This window comes from Mycetomoellerius zeteki, unplaced genomic scaffold (assembly GCF_001594055.1).
Source record: "Mycetomoellerius zeteki isolate Tzet28-1 unplaced genomic scaffold, Tzet1.0 scaffold43, whole genome shotgun sequence".
NCBI classification, from domain to species: Eukaryota; Metazoa; Arthropoda; class Insecta; order Hymenoptera; family Formicidae; genus Mycetomoellerius; species Mycetomoellerius zeteki.
This window is the reverse complement of record NW_017257424.1, coordinates 80,600-91,655: the sequence shown is the minus strand read 5'-3', so window position 1 is coordinate 91,655 and position 11,056 is coordinate 80,600. Positions and strand designations below refer to the sequence as shown.

The window sequence follows — 11,056 nt, the reverse complement described above, 5'->3', positions numbered from 1 at the left end:
CATTGAAGAATTAAGCAATTAACTCTCTGGAGCTGACGGTAAGTATATGATTGCCACTATCAAAATTGTTAAAGGCGAAACACAAATCTTTGCGTAATATAAAGTATAAGAAAATAAATCAAGTAAAGTCCTTTATAACTGGTAGTATTAAATTTCTGAGGGCAGATTGAGAGAAGGGGGTAAAGGGTAAACAATTAATTTTCTCAATCTTTTCAACCATGTTCTTTTAATTTCTACATGGGGGCAAAAGTAGTTACTCTGATATTATTTTTTAAATAAAATTACTAATAAGCTCTTCCGTATTTAAATTCTCGACAATGTCTTGGTGAACATACAATTATGTCGCAATATGATTTAAGCGTTTTTGAAGCATTGTTGATCGAAGATAACATTTTAATCTTCTTACATCAAACGAGTGATTTTTTTATTCAAACAAGACAGTGCAGGGATCGTTTTGTTCGAAGCGAACGTGTAAAAGAACGCGAATTGTGTATTCAGGTACGAGATCTCGGGATTTATAAAAATTGTAATACATTCTTCAAGCAATGCAGTGTCGTTTGTCAACAAAAAGAAGCCCTAATTAAATATCACATTTTTGTGAATTTAAATTTTCTTAAAAATTTTAATCTAAATAATATTTTAACCTTTGACAAGGTACGGAATTCCATACCTTGGATATTTACAAGTATATATAAAACGCTCCATACATTCCATACTGGTATCGTCAGCCTTGTATGAATATAAATTTTGAGAATGTAATTTAGAGAATAGAAATATTTAGGTAGCCACTAATCAGAAGGTATAGAATGTGTATAGAAATTGTGAATCAAGTCCCTTCTTAGCAAAAGCTGAAATAATCAAAATTATTCTCTTTTTTTTTAAGATTTTTTTTTACCTTCAACAATAATATCGATCAAAGAGAGCAACGATGTACAGTGAGAGCAAAAAATATTCGTACAAGGAAATTTTTTATAAAAAAAAGTCTTACTTGTAGAAAATAAACATTAATTACCAATTTTATACAATGAATAAATTCTGTTCTAACATAAACAAACGAGCATTCACATGTATTCCTGATTTTAGAAGCTAAATTTCTCGACTGTATGAATATTTATTGATCATCCAAACAATTTTTAACTTTCGCTTATTTTTCAGATGATATATTTTCTATAACTATAATTAATACACATCTTTTTGGTATATATAATTTTAAGAAACATACAGTCTATTTTATTCTTTAATAAGAATAAATTGTTAATTACCCAGCAAGAAATGATCGTCAATTAAACGTCGAATCGGCGTCAAATTGATGTTGAAATTATCGTATCGATATCAATTCGATATCAATTCAATGAATCATTTCTCGCCGGACAATATTTATTTAAAAAAAAAAAATATTTCTCTGTACGAATACTTTTTGCACTCACTATAACTATATGTGTGTTTATTGAATTCCGTCCACTTTAATAAATTTCAGCGGCGCATAGCCATATTAGTATCATGAAAGGATATGGATATGGCTGGTATATTTTTTTTATAGTGTCGCGACGACGGATGATGAATACGCGTTTATCAGTCGATTCGGATCTTACACGGGACTCTCGAGCGTAACGCGAGATTATCCTCCCGTCTTCGACTTAGCGTTCCTTGTTCCGCTCTCATGGAACCTACACATCGTAATTCGTACATGCATGAACGAAGATATCGTACCGTATATTTTCGCGCGGGGCTACCGTTCGCCGGGGATCTCCAACAAAGAATCTTCAAAGTCTTACGCTTCGATCATGGCGATTGACGCGATCCACCGTGAAGTCTGCTTGCCGCCGCGGCAACAATGACGGCCGTTCGGCTTCATTTAGCAAGGAACAGAAAGTGACGAATTGTTACGGAGTTAACGAGATAGGTCGAGGATGAGAAGGTAGGTATGTAACGGCCGTAAGAAAACGGGAAGCCACCGCGGGAAGCCTCACCCTCCTTCTCCTCCTCCCTCAGCCCTCTTTACCTTCCCTCCGCCATCTCGTAGTCCTCGTTCGGCCTCGACCCGTACAAAAGTTCGTCGAGGTTGCCGCGTACGAGGTAACCCGAAGACGGCCGAGGTGACCCGAACGCGAACTGCACTCACCCGCCGGTCGTAAACGCCGAGTAGCGACGAGTCTCGCCGAGCCGCGGCGTAAACGGCCGAAGTCGTGGTCGCGGACCAAACAATCCTACCCGCTCAGTTCCTCACGGTAAACCGGCTCGGTCGGTTCTTTCGATTCGTTCTCTCCGCGCTCCTGTCTCTCTCTCTCTTCCACTATCTCTTTCTCTCACTCTCTCTCTCTCTTTTTCTCTCTCTTCCGCGCTCGCGCTGGACGGAGAGCGTTCTCGATCTCTCGTGCGCCTCGGATTCTGACACAACGCCAGCGGTAGTGATACTCGGTTCCATCGGTGCGGCGAGAGATCGTGCGCTTCGTCGTCGTTCCGCGCTTCCTGCACCGCCGGATTCAAGTGCGATCGATAAGTTGGTTTTGACAAGCGCACGGACCCGGTGAACCAGCCAGCCGCCCACCCGCCATAGCTTCCCGTCGCACCGCGTCTCCGCAGTGAGGATCGTCCGTCTGTGGATTACTCGACGCCAGGAACCTCTCTCGCAAGGTTAGTCGAGATACTCGGATAGCCAGGAGTGCGTTCTAGCCGTTGCGCGTGTGATACGCATGACGTATCATTTGTCCTCGTTGTTTACTGAATATTAAAGGATGAAATAATACATGACTGGATATTAAAGGACAAAATAATACATCATGCGCATCATACGTGAAACGCAATGCCAGTATTCTTGATTGCACTCGATGGGGACGACAAATCTATACGAGATCGTATCGACCTTCAAATAGGTTGATCCAAGTTGATCAACCGTCCCGAATTTTGTTGACATCCCGATTTTCGACTCTCTATAAAAGCATTCCGAAAGAATGCGATTTATCCCGATTTATTATATAACGTAAATCAATATAAAATTTGTTAGTGTATTTATATATATGTACATATATAAACGCGGGGGTTGTCCCGATATTTTAAGATTGACATTCCAAAATTGGCGGATCGAGAGTCTGTCAGCCCATCTCCAGAGCCGCGTTAACAAAATTTGTGCCCAGAGGCTTGTGATCTCTAAGATCACATAGAGCACTACTTCCATGATTTTCTGATCTTTTTTGGGGGGTAGTTAAGGTGGTTAAGGGTGGTATCATTAACAACAGACGCCATTTATCAACTGTTCAGTGATTTTTTGCAAATCGCAAAAATTACAAATGCCCTTGTTTAATAAATTTTTTCATTTTTTAAATTGTGGCGCCCCCAGGCACCCCTGGCACTTCGGCGCCCTAGGGCCAACCCTCGAAAGCCCATAGGTTAACGCGCTACTGCCCACCTCCAAAGGCAGGGGGAGAGACAGACGGCAATAATTAAAGAAGGAGACAGATCTGTGAAAATCGCACGCGAGAGTTTAGAAAGGCGTACTACGCCGGTGGTCGGGGCGGGTGGACGGGGGAGTGAGTGTGTCTACGTTCCGGGAAGAGATCGTACGCAATTCTCGTCTTAGCGACTACCGTGCTGCGCCCTCCGCGTCGCCGTCTGACCCAAATCCGCTCTTAATTCGTTCGTCCGTCTCGTCGAGAATCCCGGTTAGATACGATTGGTCCACGAGAAGTATAAATGCAATTGTACTCCGGCGCCTGAGGGTGTCTGGCGCCGTAGGCGTGTGGCGACAAAAGCGCAGACGATGCCGTAAACCTCTGTTTTATCTCCGTCCTTTACTCGAATTTTTTTGTCGCGCGGCGACGTTTTCTCTCGGCCGAGCTACTCATAGAAAGGAATGTAGACAAGTTTTATCAGCGAACTGATTGAGTAATGATTATATCGCGACGTGATGAATGAGGTGTTTCTGGACGATATTCTGATTTTAAGCTAATGTTATGTGTTGTACGACAAATTTTTCAAGCCTGTTGAATAGCTAAGTATAGAGACCTAATCAGAGTCGCGACACTCTAGTTTAGAGACTGTTACAGATTTCTCTTTCTGTACAGGGTCTCTATTTTATCAAAATCACACGAGAGAAAAACATATGGTATCTTTCTCTAACGTTCACACGTACCTAAAATTAAATTTTAATTCGTAGGAATGAAACACTGAAACACGTGTTAAATCTGAAAATTATTAAAAAATTGTTGGCTGTGCAGCCCCCTAATAATTTAACAGTCAAAGGTTATAAAATGAAAGTATTTCTCAGGGACAGTGAACGTCTTGCTTTAAGAACAAAAAATATTGCAAGAATAAATTGGACGCCAAAAAACGATCCGTTTCTCTGCAAGGTTAAGTAATGCGTTGTATTGTTTAAATTAAAAAGTGATACAAATATAAGTATTTGAATATAGGTGGGAATTGATAAAAAATGGCGAACCAATCAAAAGTTTGATGTCGCGATTCTGATTAGAGGGTCTCTAGCTAAGTATAGGATAGGGAGATCCGAGAACCTCTTGCAGTCAATTAACATACACTTGAAAAATTTATGTTACGACAAAAACATTTTTCTTTTTTCTTTGTAACTTTACATATTGTTTAAACCCAATTTTTCAGTGCATGCAATAAAGTATTATTATTACTATTATTATTATTATTAAATGTAATGTTAGCTTTGCACGCGTACAACACAGAACATTAGGTTCTTTTTAGATGAACTTTTTGTGTGTACAGTTCACCTTTTTTCCTTTTCTCTCCAATGAGAAAAAAAAAGATAAAAGATAAAACGTACAAGAAGTTCAACTAAAAAGAACAGACTTATTATAGCGTTGGTTACACTTTTTACACTCATCATCTTCGCTTTCTCTCTTCAACGTCCGAATATATGTAAGTTTATCTTATTTTAAATGCAAAAATTTTTTGGGACTTCGAGTAATATGAACAGACTTAATGTTGCAGTAACGTTGCAACATTCTAGCAGTATTGCAGTAACATTGTAAAGTTGCTGAAATGCTCTATGCTGTATGAGTACATATATTCAAGATCATTTTAAGTTAATCCAGGATAGCAATCATGTACTTACCTTTTCTTCTAAAATAAAAACTAGAAAAGTAAAAATTTTCATCATTGAAGGTAATGCAAAAATTTTCACATCTGTCCTGAAAAAAAATTCGAGCACTAACTAGAACTAAACTTAAAACAATCACTATCTGAATAGTGATTAAGTAACTTTTTTCTCAGGGCGTCAACGTAAAAAGCTTCTTCATTATTTTCAATGATAAAATTTTTCACTTTTTACGTTTTCTCCTTAAAAAAAAGTTACATGATCGCTGAACATTAACGATCATAGCAACGAGTGATTTGGACCCGGAGCGAAAATTGTAAATGGTTGTATAATCTGTACGATTGACATTATGAAGTTGTAGATATTGGTATGAATTGTAAATTTAAAAACTGAGCTTTCCTCTGTCAATCGCTGTAAGAGGGAGATTCATTTGCATTCTGTTCAAATAATATTTTCAACATTTATAATTAGGTATAATTTTCATAGCAGTAATTGAGGATTAAAATTCCAACCAGAATTCTGCTTATTTTTTTCCAAATTTTGAAAAAGTAGGGCCAGCTTCACAGAGATATACCGGCTATACTAATAGTTCTCTTAATATTCGAAGAAAAAGTAATACGTGTACTAATTTAATGAATTTACGATTAATCGAATACTAAAGCTGCTCCCGATCGTATTCGATTAATCGTAAATTCATTAAATTCTGTATTCTTTAAAAATATCATATATGAAAAAAAATGTACGAAAATATTATAATATTACATCACGTATATTATAGATTTTCCTAGTATTTCGTATGCGATATTTTTCGAGAAGACCTCTGCTATAAGATACGTGCACATAAATTCAGAAGCATGACGCTCGATTTTCGGTCTCGGAATACAACGGAATCGCTTGCGGTTGCGACAACACGGACTCGATTGCGCCAACAATTCAAGTTAAGCAAGCCCGGTGCTAACCGATTCGGCAATCCTTCTTTTGATTATTACCGGCATAGATGCGAAATTGCTTACAAAGAAAAAGAGAAAATTTGCTCGACCGAAGTCAACGTGCTAAATAACGTTGACAATACAAACAACGCGGACATTTAATCCTGCGCTTACGAGCGTCGTTGCTCGACGCCATGGGTCACTGGTCCGAGACGGTATGAGATACCAACGCAGATGTTATTACGTGGCTAATAATTAACGATGCAGATTGGACGGATGGTCTCCTTGTGCGTGGCTTTGGTTGCGTGCGATGTCGTGCGAACGTGTTTCCATTAGCACAACCGGCGCTCAAGTGTTTCGCGTGTTATTTTGGCGTGTTACATAATAGACTCCATTAAATCGGAGTTGATTTATAACGGCGCGGTTTGCAAAATAATTCCGCAAACCGCGACACGAGCTTACCAATATTCCACCGCGATGTTTCTCATCGCGAAAAACGTCATGCATGCCGAGAGCTCATACAGTATAATTATTGTAAATCTAATCAGGATGATAGCATAGACTTTTTTAGAATGTAGGTATTCGAATAACAAACGTTCGAAGTATATCATAATAATCTTTTAAATAATCTTTAAATCTTTAAAATATATTTTATTTAGATATCCTTTAGACTCTTGTATTTCTCATCGCCAAGAACGTCATGTATGCCGAAATTCTATATATAGCATAATTAAATTCAATCAAAGTGACAGCACAAACTTTGTAGAACGTAGGTATTTGAATAACAAAGATCCGAAAAAAACAGTCTTTAAATATTTAAAATGTATTTTAAACGTATTTAAATTTTTTGGATTCTTGTGTTTTTCTTATCGCGAAAAACATCATACATGCCGAGAGTCCAAAGGTATATGTGATAATTATAAATCTATACAAAATGACAGCGCTGACTTTTTTTTAAAACGTAGACACATCAAATAATAAATATACGAAGAATATCGTAAAATCTTTAAACATTTAAATTTGTGAATTTAAAAATTTTTAAGATGTATTTTATAAATATCTTTTAGGCTTTTTTAATCAAATTATTAATGCCAATCAATCTCAACTGGATTAAAATAAACGCATAATACAGATGTATTATTCCGTAAATAAATAATCAGATAAAGATAAGACTTTCTATATTTTTTTCTCAAATGTTTACATCTTCGTTTGATCTAAGAGTTTGGTGTTTTCACCTGAATATTATTCATTATTTTCTCGCTGCACATTGATAGAAATAGCCCGAGGACACTTCAGATATTTAATAACCTGTCTATCTTGTATGAGATAAATATCTTGGCGTGTCTATCGCCAAGTTAATATTTACATGACGATGACGAATATCGTGCGGTCTTTTCCCGTAGTCTGACTCTGGAAAAAATTTATATTATTACGACATTTATGACGCAAGAGTCGATGACTCGTTCGATTTCCGCAGCAATCCTCGAATTGTTTCCCTCGAAATTTATCGTGATGATTTTGACCGCAGAATATTCGAGTCTAACTGTACGTTGCGGCGTGGAGTTTATCGATCAGTCGGTGAAAGTGACGCTTCTTAGTATTTGATACAAATTTAGAAAGCCGACGATGCCATCCGCGTCTCAATATAAATGATACTTCATCGTTGTTTTATTTTAAAAATTAGGGCTTTATGAATATATTCCGGATATATATGCGTGTGTGTATGTGTGTGTGAAAGTATTTCGCATATATATCGAAGAATGTTAAATTGTAATGTTTGTTTCTATTAAAATAGAATTAATTTTAGTTACTTTTTACTTACTTTTTACTTACTTTTTACTTACTTAATTTACTTCTCTTACATTTGTTTCTAGTTATAAATTCTAGATATAAAGCCAACGATAAAAACTATCCGCGTCTCAATTGGTACTTCCGCGGCGCAAATTGATACTTCCTCGCTGTTTCTTTAAGATTTACAATTTTACGTATATATTCCGAAAGTATGTGAAAGTCTTTCATATGTATATCGAAGAATATTAGAGTATAATGTTCATTTCTATCAATAGATTAATTCTAATTACTTTTTACGATTTACTTATTTCTAGTTTCGAGAGTTAGAAAAAGATAAAGAGTAAATTAACCAAGATTAAAATTAATCTACATTATACACACATATAAATATATATATAGTAGTAATGGAGATAATATGTTTTTAAATTCATGGACGAAGTTTATTCGCTTTCCATAAATTTTAACAAGGTATTTTTTTAGTATTCAATTACATATTACCATATATTATATAATACAGCATTAGTGTACCGACTTTGCGTTATGTATATATAATATATAATTTCTTTTTCTACAAAACTTGCTTAGCTCTATTCGACGATCATCATCTTGTAGCTGCGTCGTTAAGAATGAATCTCAGGTTTTTATCCAGCACCGTAATAGACCCGACTTGCTGCTCTACATGCGGAACACAGGTGGAGGAAACGCGTCGCTTCCCGTTCTTTATATCCCAACACCGGAAATCCCAACAATCGTAATGCGCGAGTAGATAGAGACAGGAGAGGATGACCGTCGCGTCAGTAGAAATCGATGATTCGCTTTAACTGCTTATTTGTCTGCTTTTGATAGTCACGGAGGAAGTTAGCTGTCGCGCTTTCACGACCATTGTACTATACTTTCGTCGGCATTGATAATTCTTCAAAGCTGAGACGCCTTCATTTAATATTTTTCGAGGAGATCGCATAGGAGGTCGATGCACGAGGATGACCGTGCAGGGACGTTCGCAAAATATATTGAAAAGGCGATTAATTAAACGCAGTACGTAGACTGACTCGTCGGTTCCTGGACGGCAAAAGCGCTAATAGACTTAATGTACTTGGCAATTATTTCTTCTTATCATAGTCTCGTCAGTCTCAAGCAGTGCAGCCGTATATCCGCGCGATACGGTCACATTGTAAACGAATCAGTCGTTGCGCTCGAACATAAATAACGACTTTACTTTTTCATATCCTGTTATAAAGAATCGAATAAACTTAACGTGTTAATCCTGCTGTTTTACATATAAAAAAATACTGTGTGTAAGTAATCAAGTAATAATTATTTGAGTCAAGTATTTCAAAAGTTTATATATATCTGCAAATCCATCATAAGTTTATTACAAGCATCAAATTTATTCAAAATATTTTCTGAGTCTTAATAAGTTTAATACTTCAATCAAGAATTAAATTAAAAACAAATTCGATCTGCTTACTATATAAAGTTCAGTACTATATAAACTTCTTTGATCAATTTTGTAATATTCTTTAAAAGAAAATTATTTCTTGTTTTGAGTATATAATTATGAATTTGTTAAATATTTGTAATAAGTACATTTTAAGATCATTATCAAGAAAATGTTCTCTTTATTAGATAAAGATAACCATTATTTAAAAGGAAGAATGTAAATTGAATAATCACTTTTCTTAGCAATAACATATTTTTCTGTGAATATTTTATTTAAAAACTTTTTATGGTATTTTTATAATAATTTAATTTGTTAATGTAAGAGAGAGATCTTTTATTTGTTGTGAAAATTTATTTTTTATATTTAGAGCTTTTTTTAACATATAGAATTGACTGAACATTTTGCAATAACCAAATACGCGCCCGTTGTAAAATAAGAAATGCTATTTAAAAGATTTGTTTGTTTTATTGGCATGGTTGTTCTACAATGTGCTCTTTGTTTCCTGTTTCTTGCTTTTTACCTTTTGCTTTTTTCCTCTTTGTGATCGTTTTATCAATTATATTTCTTGATATGTGTTTTCTGTTTCTTCTGAAGTTTTTTAACGTTTATCTCGAGCAACAGAAAACGAAAAACGAGAGGCAAAAAGGCAAGATACAAAGCACAGCAAAAAGCAAGAAACAGGAAACAAAAAGCACGTTGTAGAATAGGCTTTATTGGTGATTTAATTCTAGCAGGAGACAAAATCACCAATGGTTGCGTTCAGCAGAGAAAGCAGCTTTGCAACTGTTGTAAAATTCTTCAATACGATTGGTTCTTGCGTTTGGTTCCTTACAGATCTAAACGTATAAACCAATCATATTGAAGAATTTTACAACAGTTGCATAGCTGCTTTTTCTGCTGAACGCAGCCATTGTTAATGAGACAAAACAAACCTCCTATGCAGAACCTCTCATTTTACAGCAGACGCTCGTTTGATTATTGTGATATTTAGTCTATTTTATATATCAATATTTTTGAGCACATTAATTCAAACGATATAATCGTATAATAAATTTGAACAAGGGCTCAATTGTGTATTATATAACTTGTGTATTATATAACTTGAAAATAAAAAAAATGAGCGAATTTATTAGAATATAATTTATAATTTCATTACTCAGTATAATGCCTAATGAATTTGCTCTTTATTTTTGTCATTTTTACCAACGTATATGATACACAACCGAATTGCAGAATAGCAGGATTAAAGAGCATTCTCTTATGGACAAAAGTTTCATACGCATACTTTATTAATTAACGAAAACGTGATGCTAACGATCGAAAACCGATAAATGAGCACAGGCATGTTTAATTGTAATTAAAGCATCTAAATATAGATCAGTCGAGTATAGATTAGTCGATAGATATCAGCCAGCATGAAATTATACCTCATTATAATTACTCGTTCACATTTGCATTTGCCATTTTCTCTTAGTTTAGAAAACCGGTTCATCGTCGCCGAAGTATGCAGGCAAGCGACGAGACGTGAGCTCGCGCTTGTCTGTCTACTTTCTTGTTATCGCCGATTTGAGCCATTCTCGACAACAACGAGCGATGGATGCCGCAAAAGATGATGAAGGTTTGCATCACGACTAACTTTCTCTGCGTCGGTGATGCCGCCATCAAGTAAATTTCCATCCAGCACACCTGTGCGTATTGTTTTAATTCTTGAATAATGACACGAATCCAGACGCTGTGATTACAACGGAATTTTGCAATCCTCAAAGAGGTCTTTCCTCGAGAATTCATTTAATATCACGCACAATACGTCAACAGGCATGATTATGCATGAAAGAA

At 35.9% G+C, this 11,056-nt stretch overlaps 1 protein-coding gene across 4 annotated transcripts in view; it reads left to right on the top strand.

Annotated features, from left to right (window-relative positions):
• The first annotated feature begins 2,232 nt into the window (after nt 1-2,232).
• Nucleotides 2,233-11,056, top strand: part of smash (smallish) — a 68,818-nt gene continuing 59,994 nt past the window's right edge. For all 4 annotated transcript variants that reach the window (XM_018454230.1, XM_018454228.1, XM_018454229.1 and 1 more), the window contains exon 1: nt 2,233-2,634. The gene's annotated coding sequence lies outside the window, so the exon portion shown is untranslated. The remainder of the gene's footprint in view (nt 2,635-11,056) is intronic.